We start from the raw sequence: 17,723 nt of genomic DNA on the forward strand, positions 1-17,723 counted from the left end.
TGGTTCGGTATTTCACTGTAGTGGACAGTATCCTGGGCTTTATTCCTATCACTGCTTGACATCTTCATAGTGAGCACGACAGACTGTGTAGGGGCCAGTTGTGCACATATGACCATGTTGCAATATGTTCAGATATGGACTACCTACACCAGGCTCGTCCAACATTGCTAGTGTATTCCACAACATGAGTGGACATTGGCAAACACTAGCGATGTTCTGTAGGCCATTGCTGATGGTAGTCACAGGGTGTGTTTGTCCTTCGACACACATTGTAACTGGAGTTTGCCATTACATATGTCATGGTTGGTATACTGTGCCTCTGTCTACCTCTGACATAACAGTGATACCTAGGGTAGCCTACCATCTCCCATACACTCATCAGGATGCCTCTTGAGGGGTGTCGATATGTGGCACTCTGGCTGCCCTGTACCAGGAGTTTACTGCAGTGTGGGGGTGCCTTCTGTGTTATGGATCATTCTGTACAGCTTGTCCTATGTATGTCAGTGCTGGGGTTCAGGTCTCTCATGTGCATAGCTCACTGCCATTCAAATTGTACAAGGTGTAACATGTTCATTCATTCCAGGTTGGACATAGCATCATACATCAGGCACAGCTTTCCTGTAGCCGGGAAGGATGGCAGTGTGTGGGGCTGAAGTTTGTTTACTCAGGCAACACATGGCATCTGTTCAGGCTCTTTGCTACCCCTGGTGGGGTACTGTTGTGGACTTTACAGTTGTTGGAGGTGTCTGCTGCGGTATATCCCACAAGGGCTATTGTAGTCAGTTGTGATGCTGATGGAGGATGGCTGCAGAGCCAGAGTGATTTCCCCTTATCTACATCTGCCAGCCTTCATGTTTGGGTGGGTATATGGTACATGTTTCTGTGAACACTACAGACACATGTTTGTCCAGTGCAGGTTATTTATCAACTTTTGTACCCAGGTCTCACATTACATGTTAGGTGCCTCATGGGTTAACACCTGTGTGGTATTTTGTGGGCACTTACTGTATATCCACAGTGGTTGTCTATACACATTTCTGCGATTAGCTTGCTGACTTGGCTATGGCTACAGTTGTTTGTTTGTGGGTGGCCCTTTTGTGGGTTTCTTGTGTCAGCTGGGGGTCGGATACGGTGGGCTGTTTGTACTCCTCTGCATACATGCTCAGTCACAGTCCTTCCATGTTGGCCTATACCTATGGGACATGTATACAGAACGGGGGTGGGGGGGCCAAGACCAGGCCTTGTGGGATGCCACTCATATCCGCTTTGTAGTCTGGCATGGATGCAGCATGTCTGACCATGTCAGTTCTGTCCTTGGTCTGCTTTGCAACCCCTCTACTGACATAGGGGTGTATATTTAAGCTGGTGAACATATCCATACTGAACACGTACGGTATGGTCTAGAAGCATGTGCACGGTCCAGCTACGCTGTGTGGACCACATAGCCCTCATCAATGACCTTAATGACTGCTTCAAATGGGTCAGACATGTTTAGGGGCCGTTTCTGCAGTTACAACAGCCACAGTGTGTCGGGTCCGGTATCAGTAGGTCCACATTAGCCTTCTGTCTGCGGTACATACTGATCCTTTCCATAGCTGTGCAGAACAAGCTTGTCAGGATCCTGGGGTGTTAGTTTGGAGTATCCATTCAGGCAACACCTTTGTTGTGATGGACCACTGTTGTTGTACACTGCTCTTTGGGTACATACCCTGTGGTAAGGCTGACATTGGCCAGTAGTGTGATTTTGCATTCCATTACTCTTGGGGTCCATGTTGGCCTCAGCATAGGACACCATCACATACCTTTGCTGCTGTGTGTTCTGCTTTGCAGATGATGGCTGTTACCTCAGCATCTGCAATGTCAGGGGACCATCTGCTGGGATAGGTATTTTGCACTCGGGGGTTTGCACTGCACCTGACAGGTTGTATGTTAGCAATATGTGTGTGTGTTTGGTATGTTGTTTGTAATATCTGTGTGATTCGGAGCATATCTGTGGATGCCCAACATGGTTCCTACCATCAGTTGGGTAAGCCTTGTGATTATCCTTAGTGTCCTGTACGTGTTGTATCTTCATAGGTTCATGGGTTCATAGTAGGCTAGACACCCTAGGCCATTGGTAAGCCTAGCTAGAGTGTGTGTGTCTTTCGCCACCCCTTGCTATGTTCAATTATGGCCATTTATGAGGTTCTTCACTGTGCCTCTGTCTGGTCGTGACACAGTGGGGACCACCAGTATACATGTACGGTCATCCATCCACTTGGCAATATTCCTGTTGAGGGGTGTCAGTGAGGGGCTCTGCCTACCATGGATTGGGATCCTGTTTCTGGGTGTGGGGAGCCTATGGGTTATGTATCTGCCTCTCCAGCACATCTTATTTCATTATGTGTTGAGGTTGACATCTGTGACTCTCACAGCTCCAATGGCTTTGATTTCCTGTGGTGTAGCATGTCCATTACTCCTGTGTTGGACATGGCCTGGTACAACAGACATACAATACCTCTGTGTAGGCAGTGTGTGACTGCAGTCAGCTGGGGTGTCTACAGCCAGGCAGCATATGACATATATTTCGCACCCTTTATCCTGTTGGTGGGGTAACTATGAGGTCTTCCAAACCGCTGCAGGTGTCACGTATGGTACATCCCATATGAGTCATTGTACTAGATTATGGGTCTGATAAAGGGACAGTACAGCGGCACAGTGACCCCTGTTGATGTTGGTGTGAATCCTTTCATGATACGGTGTCCAGTATCAACAGTCTTCATAGCCACATTGGCATTGTGGCTGTCACATGACAGATTAATGTCGACCTGTGTCCCTAGGACCCTGATGACTCCTTGCATACATAATGGTTTGACACCTATGTGGTACTTTGTGTGTACCTTGTCTGGTATTTGGTGGGACATCCATACTGTCCAGTGTCTTCGGATGTCTGGGTGGGGTTCTTGTGTGTGAGAGTGTGGTCTGTCGCATGCTACAGACTGTACAGCAGTTTTGACTACAGTTATGTGCACATGGGTGGTGTCCGCTGCTTTGTGCATTGTCAGTTACCTGGCTATATGGGTGTCTGTGCTGCATATGGATACTCCCCCTCCTTTGATGTCTTGGTGCAGGTGTTGGGGCCATAACACATGGTATGTGGTATAACCTAGTAGTGCTGGTATGGTATCACTAGGCCTGCAGCAGGCTTCTGTCACTGGACAGGCATCAATGTTCTCCATAATGGGAAGTGCCTCAGGGGCATGCATATTGCAGTTTACACATCTGGCATTGGGCAGCATTACCCTTATGTTTCCTACCACTTATGTTTTCTAGGGTGGTGGGTAGTCTTTTTGGCCTTGCCTACATATGGCTCTATGGAGGCAGCAAAGGCCTTATCCAGTATCCAGACGCACACAGGTAACAGCTGACAGCCACCCCTGTAACAGCAGCATGGCTTGTTATGCTTGACATCTCAAGCGGACACACATTACACCCTCTTGGACTGACAGCTGTAACTGTGCCAGCTGTTAAACATGAGCATTCTGTGTTTGTACTGTGGCATCATTCTTGGTGAGGCTTGGATGCTGCACACAGCCAGTGTCATCCCGCCCTGGGGTACATACTCAGAGGGACCATACATGTCTCATTTGTTGTTGACCAGGGAGGTACATCTCAGGTAATTCACACCAGCATGGACATTGAGTGCATCATATTTCTGCTTGCTTTGGGGTGACCTGCGTACTTGTGTTACGTGGCATTTTGTGGCTATCTACAAGCAGCTTACTCTACCCTTTCCCTTGTTCAGTCTGGTGAGTGGAACAGCTGTGTTTCTGCCTATACAGACACCTATTACGACTGTATCAGGCATTTGTTTCTCGTTCGGGCCTGTGACTGTTTGGCTCACCAGCTTTGCGTACTATTCGTTGCATGTGCTATGTTTGAAGGTTGTGGTTACTTGTGATCTACTTTGGAGGCGTCTGTTGGTGTGGTGTGTTTGTAATTGAGGCCTCCGGGAATATTTGTCTGTGTTTATGTGTTTGGTTTACAGTTGTGGTAGGTCTATGTGGGAATGGGTTCGTGGTGTATGTGGTTACCTTCTCCTCCTGACTAGTGTTGACAGTACTGGCTTGTTGGAGCTCAACCTCTGCTTTGGATACATGGATGCATCTATCACATATGTTTGTATTTATTCGGGGGTGTTGTGGTTGTCTGTGTACTTGGTACTGGTGTCACATTGCCTCTGGATTCATAGGTTATACTTGTTGTGGCTGGACTTAGTGGATTGTATGTGTGGACATATGTTGTTGCCATATTACTGGTCAGTGATTACTTCCCTTTTTATGTTTGCTCTATCATGTGGTATCTTCCTCATTCTCTTGCATGGTTTGGTAATGGCTGGAGCCCAGCATGCCAGATGTCTGCATGAATGGCATTGTGTGTTGTTGTTATTTGTGATTGTATACTCCAAGCATTCCTGGCTGTGTTCATGGAATGCCTGTATAACATGTTCTGTGGTGTGTCCCATGTTCTGCACTTGCAGAGGGCCTTTTGTGGATTCAACATCGGCTTTGAGGGCTGCAACCTATACTTTACACATGTTTTTCACTGTGGTATTCTGGCCAGGGACTGGGGTCGGGTGTGTATTTCCAGTGTGCTTACTCTATGTTCTTGTCTTACCAGTGAGGGGTACACTTCTCATCTTGCCATCCAGTACACATGTTGCTGATTATCACATCCAGTATGCTTACCCCTCTTGTGGGGGTAGTACATTGTTCCTGGGCAGTTTGGTTTATGGAATCTGGGTAATTTTCCCCTACTGTGTTGGTGCTAGTACAATGCTACCGGTGTATGTCTGGGTATTTTCAGTCGAGCAATATAATGTGGTTTGGGGGGCTTGATATATTCATGTATTCCGACATAGGCCAGGTGATGTTCCTGGTATTAGGACAGTGGTCTGCAGCAGATTATCTACTGCGAGGCAGTTTTAGCCATTGGTATTTGACCATGGCTATTCCATGCTGCTTCTTGTTGTGGTACCAACATGGGGGTGTGGTTATCCTTGCCATTTCTTGCTAGTCACCCTCCCTTTGTAGCTTGTTCCATGTTTTGCGGCTGTACAGCACAGTATGAGGTGTGACCTGGTAGTGCTGGGGTGCTGCTGTGAGCCTTGCCCAGTTCTCTATTACAGGACTGGTATCTACATTATCCTTACTGTGTGCGTTTACACTGCACACATCTTGCTGTTTGTACATCTGTCATGGGGTAGTATTACATCTAGGTTCCTATCCCTTGTAGAACCTATGAGGTTGGGTGTGTGTTTTGTGACTTACCTATTCAGGGCATGTTGTGGGTACTGACAGCCTTTGCCAGTATCCATGGGGCATGGCATGCTAGGTGCATGCCACCCCTAGCAGGTGGTGCATCATGTCAAACTCCGCATATCTTCCCAGCCTGTGACACATTGGCTCCCCTTTGACTGACTGCATTACTTCAGCCAATTATTGTACTTGATCTTCTTGTCTTCATAGTGTGGCATCATGCTTGGTGAGGGTGAGATGTTAGGCAGGGTCTTCATGTTTGCATATACTAGATGATGTTACATTGCTTGAGACATGGCAATCATGCCTCAGGTGGTGCTGCAGGGCTGCCTCTGTTGGATGCACATACTACACTCCCTGTACATGTTTGAGAGCAGGTTGTGTCATGTTAGGCATCCCTGTTACTATATGAGTGAGTCAGAGAGGGGTATTATTCCCAGGGTTCCTACTGTGCCAGTGTATGTGCTATGCGTTGCCTCTTTGCCAAGGCCAGGGCATACTGGGCACGCCTCCTTCTGCCTACTGGGGCAGGCTCAGGTTGTTCCTCCTCCGAGTCACTCTCTGCCTGTGATGGCCTTGGCAATGGTGGGGGGCTGTTTGGCCCGGCCCTATGCTGGTCCTGCTGCAGCTGTTTTCGCAAGATCATATTCTGTAGCATAGCGCATACCATGACAATTTGGGTACATGTAGTTGGTGTGTACTGCAAGGCTCCACCAGATGTGTCCAGACACCAGAACCATGACTTGAGCAGCCCAAACACACGCTCTATCACATTACGTGTTTGTGCATGTGCCTCATTATGGCGTTCCTGTTCAGGTGTGTGTGCGTTTCTGATGGGTGTCATCAGCCACGGCTCCAGTGCATAACCTGCATCCCCCACTAGGTGTCCATGTGGGATGTCCCCATTGGCAAATGTCTGGTACAGCTGCGTCAAATGCCAGATGTGGGAATCGTGATAACTCCCAGGGCAGCCAGCACACACATTCATTATTATGCCCTGGGCATCACACACGACCTGGCAGTTGATGGAGGAAGCCCTTGCGGTTAATGTAGGCCCTACCCGCTCACCTGCTGGTGCTTTGATGCATATGTGTGTGCAGTCTATAGCACCCAGTACCTCAGGGTATTCCGCTATTTGCTGGAAGAGAAGCATATTGCTGGCCAATACCTCACGGGCATTGGGGAAATATACATGATCACCGACATGTGCTGACATGGCATCCAGGAACTGATGTAGTACCCTGGAGGCTGATGCCTGTGATATCTCCATCATATTGCCAGTTGGTCTCTGGAAGGTACCTGTTGCTAGTATTCTTAGGCCAACACATACCTTGGTTTCCACTGGGATGGGTTCCCCTCTGTTGGTTCTGTGTGTGAGGCATGGCCTGCACAGCTCAACAATCTACTGCAGGAGCTCTCTGTCCACTCTATAGCGCTCTACTATCTCCAGCTCATGTAACCCATGGTAGGTGACCCTGGGCCTGTACACTCTTCTCCATCTCCTCACTGTGGGTTGTCTGGCACCATCTGCATTGTCACCACCCTCAGCAAGTCGCCTATGTCTCATTATGACTATGACAGCTATGGCAGCCCCTAACATTTCTGCTCTGAGTTCAGCTTTTTCAGTTTTCACTTCTATTAGCTTACTCCTGTCTTGCAGTGTCTCTTAATGGAAACATCCTGCACTACTGTTTGCAGAGTTTTAAGTGCTGGGCTGGGCTACTATTCTGCCTGTGTAATTGCCTGCTTCTAATTGTTTTCACCTGCTAGCTTCAGCAGTTATCCCTGCTAGCTTCCTTTTAATTTTGTTTTTTCTTTTCTGTTTCCTCAGGGGGGAGCAACTTGCATACTATCTGAAACACGCTCACAGTGGCTTACACGCGCGCACACGTGCTTACACATTTAAGAATCTACTTATTCGGGTTTAAACGCGCGTACACCCGCGCAAACACTGTTACACGTCCATCATCAGCCTCCAACATACTCAGCCTGCCTTGCACGCGTGCACACCCGAGCAAACAGTGTTAAACATCTCCCAACACGCTCCCACATGCTCACACTGCCTTACACACGCTCACACTGCCTTCCTCGCGCTTCATGGTGCGCACACGTGTGCATGCATGGCCAGCAAGAAACTTTGGTGTAGGTAACAGTGTACACCTTCCATTTCTTGACTTTCCATGACTTATCTAGTGGCACACCTCTTTCCATGATCTGTGCCTGTCATCTGTCATGTTACACTGGCCTCCAATGAACTGCATTTCTTTCTACCATTCCCCCCTGTGATGTCACCTATCTCCTACTCTATTCCTCCCCCTTTTGTATCTCTTACACTACTCAGACTGTGCTCATTTGGTATGTGACTGTGAGATTCAGTATCCTAACCCTCATTTACATGAGATTGCCTACTAATGCTTAGTTACATGTCTTAGACTCAGCTTCCCCTTAGCAACCACTACACGGTGGCCATGTTGGTTTTGGTCTGCTGGTCCCTGCATTGTCATTCCATGTATTGCATGAAACCCACATTTGTGGGTTTATAACCTTCTTTTTTATGGTTTTATACAGCGCAGCCCGTTTGCTGGGCTGCTCTGGGTTTAAACATCGGCGATTGCGAAAAAAAATCATATTTTTAAATATTTTGCATCGGGTTATCTTGCCAGTGGCCACATATTTGGCCATCGGCATGCTGCCTGAATCATATGCAACCCTTTTTTGGAGCTGACATCGCTCCGTTGTGGAATTTGCAGAAATGTACTCAGTTGTCAACTGAGTACATTTCTGCAGCTAAAACGTCTCCTACACGGACTGGTTTCTGCTTTGTGGATCGCTAATATACCTCATTTGCATACCTTTCGGATGCAAGTGAGGTATTTAGAATGTCCACGCCCAGTCCGTGTAAGAGACGTTTTAGCTGGTCTCTTACACGGAGTTTAGGGCTGTTCCTGGATCGTGAGGCTTGCATGGAGTGTTGCACGTCTCTTACACTCCGTGCAAGCCTTCGTGAATCCTGCCCAATATGTTTTTTCCATTCCAGAGGCTTTATCCTGTTCCCTCTGAAAAACTGCACTATTACATAACATTTCTGAAAAGGAGATTTCTTTATTCACAATGCCTGCAGGAGTGCTTTGTTCTGAATCTGAAGGCTCAGACTGAACAAATTCCTCAGAAGCATGACAGATGCATTTAAGGTATAGGTGGGATTACATCAAGGATCAGCTCTGAGCCCTTTCTTATTTGCAGTGGTGATGGACAGGTTGACAGATGAGATCAGACAGGAGGCCCCGTGGACTATGATGTTTGCAGATGACACTGTGATCTGTAGTGACAGTAGGGACCAGGTTGAGAAGACCCTGGAGAGGTGGAGATATGCTCTAGAGAGGAGAGGCATGAAGGTCAGCAGGGCTAAGACAGAATATTTGTGTGTAAATGAGAGGGAGGGTAGAGGAATGGTGAGGATGCAGGGAGTAGAGTTGGTACAGGTGGATGAGTTTAAGTACTTGGGATCAACAGTTCAGAGTAATGGTGAGTGTGGAAGAGAGGTGAAGAGAGTACAGGCAGGGTGGAATGGGTGGAGAAGAGTGTCAGGAGTGATTTGTGACAGATGGGCACCAGTAAGAGTGAAAGGGAAGGTCTACAAGAGGGTAGTGAGACCAGCTATGTTATATGGGTCGGAGACGGTGGCACTGACAAAAAGGCAGGAGTCAAAGCTGGATGTGGCAGAGCTAAAGATGTTAAGATTTGCACTGGGTGTGACTAGGATGGACAGGATTAGGAATCAGTATATTAGAGGGTCAGCTCAGGTTGGACAGTTTGGAGACAAAGCAAGAGAGGTGAGATTGCATTGGTTTGGACTGTGCTGAGGAGGGATGCAGGGTATATTGGGAAAAGGATGCTAAGGATGGAACTGCCAGGTAAGAGGAAGGCCTAAGATAACATTTATGGATGTGGTGAGAGAGGACATGCATGCGGTTGGTGTGGCAGAGCAAGATGCAGAGGACAGGAAGAAATGGAAACAGATGATCCGCTATGGCGACCCCTAATGGGAACAGCCAAAAGAAGATGATGATGATTCTCAGAGAGATGCAGATGATCATGGCATTATGGGCTTGTATCACTGTAAATGCATTTCCAATGTCTAAAGCAATCAAAGCCCCCAAGCTCTGCATCTGGTTCTCAGCCATCTGTTGAACCCAGCAATATGAGATGCACAATCCCCACTCATTCTATGAGATGGAAGTGTGAATGGCACTGTCACTATGTATGCGGTTTGTTTTCAGTTTGTCTCTTTTTCCTTAGTCATGTTCTGCTCTGAAATCTTTTCTAGCCAAGTCAATTTTCAAATTGTGATCAAGGGCCAAAAAGTGTCTAATCCAGAGCAGACACTCTTACCTCCATTACCTCCTTGCAACTAACCATCAGCTGACACCATCTCCCCTCTTTGCTCATCTGGTCTGTTGAATCCACATTATTCCCCCACCAGTCTCAATCCTCTCCACATCTAAGGCCAATAAAGTGATTGAAGACACTGATGTAGTGTTCTACTTCTGCTTGTAAGTGTGCCTTTAACTCCTTACCCAAATGTCTGTCTTTGAAAACTCTACAATGGTTGACCTCAGGAGGTATATGCAGGGTTCCATGCATGTGCAACTTCCTGACCAAGCAGTGTACCACTGGTAGCATTGAACTTACCAAGCTCCTAATGCTGCTACTGCACTGTGTCTAGGCAGCTTCCTGCCACCATGGATGAGCAAGCCAGCATTAGCTGCTCAATCCTATCCTCCCATCCTGACTTCCACCAGCACCCATGCCACTAATCAATCATGGGTCATTTGGGGTACAGTCAGAATGTTACCTCTTTGTACCAAAGGACAAGAGTGTGCAAAAATTATTCTGATGTGAAGGATTCCTCTCTATCCCTCACTGACAGTCTGCACAGTGAATGCATCATACCTGCTTATTTGCTTCATCATAGTTCTCTCCACATACTAAATGAAATTCCCAGCAGAATATATTTTCTTCTCTTCCATGCTGTCTCAGACATCTGAGACATTTCTCAGTAAATGACTTGCTGTCTTCTGCTGATATTCCTTTAGAAGGACAAACTTGTTTCAGGCAGCATAAGAAGTATAGGCCACAAAAGTACAAATGCAGGGGAGGGGGTTAAAGGGTGTGGTCTGTCCCAGGTGCAAACAGTAAGGGGTGCAGCCATGCCATTTAAAAGCTTTTCATGTATAAAATGTGAAAAGCCTAAACTAAAACTAAAGCCGGATCCTATAAGGATACTCTTCTTTAAGAACACTCTGTCTGTGCATTTCTGTATGTTTCGACGCATACACCTTTTACATACTCCTTTCCATGGAATTTAAAGTGTGTGTGTGTGTGTGTGTGTGTGTGTGTGTGTGTGTGTGTGTGTGTGTGTGTGTGTGTCTGTGTGTGTGTTAACTAGCATACCTCTGACCTGAACACAGCCTAAAATAATGTGGGGACAAAAGCCCAAAAATAGGGAGATATTTTAAATATTGCTCTTACAAACCTAAAAAGTTATTACAATAACATGATTTGTGTTAGCATGCATTTTCTGAACAATATGAAGTCTGAAACTCTAATGTATGTCATTATTTATAAACTTCAGTCCTCAGTGATTTATCAGAAAACCACAAATGTTTTGAGGAACAGACCAAAATGTGTGGCAACAATCTGGACATTATGAACAGTTGATAGCTATGCAGGTTATTAAATTTCCTCAGACTCAAACCTTGTAACTTGGGTTACAAGAAATATGAGTCTGAATCATCTACACCAACTACCAAACTAGTAATACACGAGTTTTGGTGCATTTTCAAGGAATTGAGTTTCAGCACATTTGCAAGGAATTGTTAGCGTCAGTGCAGTTTCAAAGAGTCATGAGATTCAAGGGAAAAGAGGTTTACTGCTGCTCATGTTAAGTCTGTTTTCAATGTTCATCTGTTTTGTTTACCAAATGGTCATAGCATAACAGGTATCATACCGGCTTTTGATGCAGAAGGCTGTGGGTTCTCTCCTACAGCATGTAGATGCACTGCTGCACAACTATGTTGCGCTTTGGGGGGGGGGGGGTGCTGCAGTGCTGAGCATGTCCTCCTTTGGATGAGATGCTTAGTGACTATGTACCTGTTGTCGGTTTGCCATCCATTTCATATTGCAATATTACAAACTTACCACTATTTTGTTGATTGTAACATAAGCAATTTATTCTTCAAGGGCAGCAGGCACAGAATTTGTAGATGAAACACTGAAATATAAAGTTGTTTGCTAGTAGCAACCTCTTCATTAGTTACAGATGTTTAAAGTAAAATTGTTAAGGTACCTTTTACTTCTGCAGAGATCGTGCATATTGAGTCTGAGTGGCCCTTTATAGTTGAAATGTTCTGAAATGAACAGTTTTGTCATTATTGTGTGTCATAAGTTTTGCTTCATTGCTTACAGGAATAATGTTCAAACCTACAAATTTAAAATTCACTCTAATAAGTGGTGATTTATTATACGTGTAATGTAATTTAATACAAACAGGAAGTTGAATCAAAGAACAACTGCATGTATACATGGTCCTGAAAATGTGTGCAAGTGACCTATGGTTTGAAAACAGCCCAAAGGTAAACTTTATCTGCCACCGGCCAAGATGCATTTATTTTGAATGTGGGTTCCAATGCAGTTTCAATGAATATGAGTTTCAGTGTCAGGGAAGTTTACTGTTATTTTGTTTAGCAAATGTCTATCCGTGTTTGTGATAGAATATTTGAAATAAAGGTTTTAAATTAAATCCAAATATCTGTAATCATTGTAGAAATAAAGAAAAAAATAATATGTACACAGAGGTTTGAGCAGCGGGGTGTGTGTGTGTGTGTGTGTGTGTGTGTGTGTGTGTGTGTGTGTGTGTGTGTGTGTGTGTGCGTGTGTCACTGTCTAGAGCCCTATTTGACCATGATCTAGCCCTAGTAGAGGCTTTGTTCTTTCGGTTGCATGCATCCCTGTCTCCATGCAGTCATCATGAAAATGTGCTGCAGGATTGGAGGAAACTCTGAAGGAAATACAGACAAGACTGGAGGGAACCACTGTTAGTTTTACAATTAAGAGTAGCCTTCTAGTTGTACAGCATTACAATGCAATATAGTTTTACAGTGCAAAAGATTTTTTTTTAAAGGAATCTTGAGGCCTGAACTAATCACAGCAAGTGAATCAGCCAGGGCATCAGGGCATTGTAGACTACCAGAATAAAGGTAAGCATTTTTTAATGTGAATATAACCAGATTTTCTCTCTTATTTTTGGAGAAGGGAAGGGGCAGTGGCTAGGCTAAAATGTGTGTGTGCACGCGTGTGTGTGTGCACGCCCGTGTGTCTATGCATGCGTGTCTGTGCGTGCACGTGTGTCTGTGCACGCGCGTGTGTCTTTTGAAACTGTCCCCGGTTTTACAAAATGTTCTGTATTTGCTTAATATGTTTGGTCTGCAAGTTACTCTCATTTGTTTGTTTAGATTATAGTCTGCATTTACATGACTAGTGTGGATTTGCATGAAATATGCTTCAGTCTTTGCTCTCTCTCTCTCTCTCTCTTTCTCCCTCCGGGTGTTGTATTTCTAAAACCAAGCTGAAACTGATCTTGATTTTGCAGAATGTCCTTAAGTTAGTTTCATCTTAATCTGTTCCTAATAGAATTTCAGGTCAACTGTCCAAATAAGTTGCCAAATCCCAAACAACTGGGTCAGCTCTTAGTGGGGGGCATTATGACATTTAGCTTTAGTCTATGATTCTGGTACTAGTTATTTGTTTATGACAATTCCAGGATGGCTGAGTCTTTTGAGATTTGATCACTGCTCCTAGCTTGTTCCTTGCTGGACATTATTTTCTTTCATTTCAGGATTACTACTAAAACAATTGTAATAGAGAAGGAAGAGGTGTTAGAAAAAAATTTCATTGGGGTGTGTGTGTGTCCTAAATTTCTGCTCTAGGTGTCAAATATGCTAGGCATGCCACTGCTGTAGGCAGCTACATTTCAAATGATACATGTTGCCCCCCCCCCGAGTCTTACTTTCAGATGATGTTCTTGTCATTGCTTCCTCTTTCTTGGTACCCTGGGGTACAGTAGTTGTGGACTTAAGCCTTATCAAAGTTTGCTTTAATGAACATTTGTATATTTTTTTTTTTAACTATTTTTTTGGTATAATTATATCCTCATCATGTAAACTGGGCGTTCTGATTGTGTTGCTTTGGTTTTATTTTATTCAGTGGAGCAATATAGCAATAATCAATGATTGGGTAAGGTATACCAAAGATTTACCCAGAGTTGGTGCGGTTTAATCACGAGGGTGAAGCCCGAGTGATTAACAAATGCAACCCAATTTTCAATATAGCACACCCATGAGCTGTTTATTGTTATTATGCAATAACATTATTTTAAAAAAAATACTTTTCTTAAATAATGTCTTTGTTTAACAGCTCTATGGTGTTCTTCTGCTTTCTTTAGATATCCTGTTGCTTTTTTGATGAACTGCCCATCTATATGGGATTTACATTCCCATGCTTATGCAGCACATCAGTGCTTTGGAAAGGAAGACCGGGAGAAAGGAAGTTTCTGTTTCTTTCTTTATTTCTTTAAAAAAAAGTTTGAAATCCTGACAGTCCGGAGGTACGAGAGAAAGGCAGAAATGCAAGGAAAATCAGATAAAGTTTCTTTTTGTATTAACACAAGAAAGTTCAGGTGACCAGACATTTTTCTTTTGGTATATGTTGCATTTTACAATGAACACACTGGTTGGGATGAGCAATCAACATGCAAATTTTTGAATCTTAATGGTCAGTCATTGTATAATATTTAAGAAGTCCAATAAACCTGTGTCTGTATTTACAGTGTGCTAAACAACTGTCCAATTACTTCCTGATATCATGTCATCCAGCCCCTCCTTCTGATGATGCAATAGTGGGGAAGAAACAGTTTGTACAGGCATGTGTTCTATAGTCTACAGCAGATTTTATTAACAAAAGTAACAGAAGGCAGCACAATTATTTACTCATTCAGAAAATAAATCAATCAATAAATAAACAGGTATGTTCAAGTGAAAGGCAACCAAACTAAGACAAACCGGTTCAGATTGTTAAGTAAGTTGTATAGTGTTTGTCATACATACATAATAAAGTAGACGTAAAACTATAATAAATGGTTGTCTACCAATGGCCTGATCACTCTTATGTAGAAAACTACGGATGTGTGAACTTCCTAAATGATAGCTCTAGTGTACAATGAGTTTGTATGTTGTACACCACACCAAGATATTAGTACTGGAAAAAAAAATTGGAATAATTTGCACATCTGTGAACATGGCAATGCAGTAAAATGATTATTCCATAGTTAAAAACAATTTCTCATGATGTGATAAACAGCTGTTTACTACAGCGTGATATGATTGTTTTTGTACTGTATGCCAATAACAATTCGGTTTGAAAGAAATTTGTAGTGCATGGTGCACCAAAATTATACTCAGTTTTGGGAAAGGATAAACGTACGTGCTTCCCTAGTGCAATACCCTAACTTAATTGCAGTTGTGGTGGCTTAACAAAAGCTTGTTAAACGCACCTAAGTACTATCAAAATTAGGGTGCCTTACTAGGGACTAACAGTGGACAGGTTAGGCCAGCAAAGAACATCAGCAGAAGGTTAAAAAGCTTTCATAATCTGTTATACGTTCATTTTGGTAGATTTACAAACAGAAATAGTTATACTGAAGTGTCTAGCAGCATTTAAAGTTGTTCATTCTACAGTGAAGAACTTTGTTTTGCCTTCTGTCCTTACCTCTCATATAGACCTGATTTTGCCACTTATGTTTGCACTGTCCCTTGTAAACGTTTTGAATTTTCTGGTAAACCTCTGAAGCCTTTAATCAGTCAATAATGCCAGACATTCATATGTCTTATTTTTCCGAAAATACATGTTGATGTGAAAATTGTTGGGCTTTTAACTTTATACACTTGAACACTTCACTCAGGTCAGGAGCAGAGCACTTCTGTGCATGACCATCCATAGTCGAGGCAAGACTAGCTCATAACAAATGTTATCTCACCACTAATGCTTTTGTAAAACCAGGCATTGCCATGTATCAGAATGAAGTGACCTGCTTGGCTGGAATGTGGTTGTATCACAGCTGTTTGTGGTGAGATATTCTGATTGATATTGCAGGTTAGAATGTACTACAAGGGATGGCTTTACCAGTAGCTGTTTGCTATACCAATGAAAGTATGCATGAAGCCAATGCTGTAGCATAGAGATACAAAGCCCTAGCTATGGCCCAGGTAACCATAGTTTGATTAGAAGTTTGGGCATCTGAGGTGTTGGGAGGGAAGGATAGACATGCCCATCAAAGGGGTGGGCATTCACCTAGTTATTACTTACCATCAGGGGTAGATGCCCTATGGATTCTCATAAACTCTAACCCTAACAGAGAAAGTCTGGGGGTGATTTAAAGGGCTAGGTAGACCCAGCATTGGTATGCATTGATGGTCAGGGCTGGGTGTGAAGAGAGAAAGAGACAAAGTATACAATGCCAACTTTTTCAACAGTTAGTGTTAATATCGCTACTCAGCAGGGCAATATATTAGTACAACCTTCTGTTAATATGCAAATATCAACAGTCAGTATGTGGCTCTGGTCCATAGGGACTGCTGGTGCATAGTTAGTCTTTGCTCTTTGAAACAGGGATACATTCGGAAGGAACTATTTGCATAGCTGTACCATGCTCCTTGATTTACTGCATTGTGCTGCAGCTAGACAAATGGGGAATGCTGCATACAGCTGCCAATTGTATGACTCCTACTGGGTTCTAGTACATGATTTGCACCTCATATCAGCCCAGCACTTACAAATACTGCTGCATGACAACAAACTAATTGGCAGTTAACACTCTGTCTTGAATTTGTCATATTAGTTTGTTGTTGTCTGTAAATAAGTACATCTACTGTGCCTGATGTATGTGGCACTTCACACATTGGAGCTGTATGTACTCCTATGACTAGTTCTATTTAGTGAATAAATAGAAGCAAATAAGGTGTCACCCCAGTCTCATAAAATATATATATGTTACATACTAAAAGTGAAACGGTATAGTGGAATTTCTGCTATGCTAGAATGGCTTTCTTCTCTACAAGTTTCACTATGAATGTTAAAACAAACCACTTAACATTTTCTTCAAAATTTGCCTGCCTGCAATTTACCATCATATCACTTTCTTTGCTTTTAATAGCTATTTCTCTTTTACAGCATGTGATGGCTATGCCCTGGCCCAGCAATCAAGGAGCCTCAGTCCTCACCACTAACACCAGGGAGGGTGTCTCATATAAGAAGAAAGGATAACCAAATACACACAGTAAAGTACAATTTCCCTTAAGTGCACACAGAGATCACAGTCAGTCTGGGGCTGGTTGATCCCCAGGTCCCCAATAAGATTCCCCACTGGCTTAGCTACGGGGTCTAGATCTCAGCCTAGCTGGCAAGCTAACCTCCAGTACCCTCTCTGGCCCACCAGTGCTTTGTGTCTCTGCCCAGGTAGCTGACACACCACACACACTTTGAGATAAGTATTTATACAACTTCACAGACACTCATGGGAAAGGCTGACACAGATTCTCCAGCTGTGCCCCTTTACCCAGACTATACAGTAATGATTACTGCCACCAACAACTAATACTTATCAGCTATCCAAAGGCCTGTAAAAAGGGTGCCAAATTATTACTGTGCAATATTATTATCCAATTGGTAATGTGACTAATCAGTCTAAGGCTTATTAGAGTGGCCTTGTACAATAAACTCTATAAATATGCAATGTACTTTAGAATTTGCTTATCTCTACACAAACCAGCCACGGGTAAAAGGTTTAAAAATATTCAATAATAAATAATTAAGAACACAAGACAATGCTACTACACCACAGTGATATCTAAGAGTTCAGAGATCACACAGAAACTTAAAACAGTACAGTAGGTAAGTTCTGATACAACAGAAAAACACTTAAGTCCAATCTTTACAGTCTTAGCTATTTTTACAAGAAAACATACTTCTAAGATACTACTTACATAAAGAGAGCATAAGGCAGTGCTGAGAGTTGGGTATCAAGATAAAAAATGCTTACAGTCTCTCTCTGAACAATAGTTTTTAAACTCACTAACAAACATCTCTGCTGGGCCCTCCCAGATTACATCATTTTGACACTTAGGTTTTCCCAGTATACACATTACATCACTTTGACACTTAGTCTGGAGTTCTCAGGCCAACAGGCCACACTATCCAGCAAGCTAACACCTGCACAGGAAACTACAATAATAAAAGACATTTCACACAAACACTCTAGTAATTATTCCTTAAGTTAAGACAATAGAAAGAATGTGTTCAGTTAGCCTCTTC

Source organism: Protopterus annectens, chromosome 16.part0 (assembly GCF_019279795.1).
Source record: "Protopterus annectens isolate FY-2018-M chromosome 16.part0, PAN1.0, whole genome shotgun sequence".
NCBI lineage: Eukaryota > Metazoa > Chordata > Ceratodontiformes > Protopteridae > Protopterus > Protopterus annectens.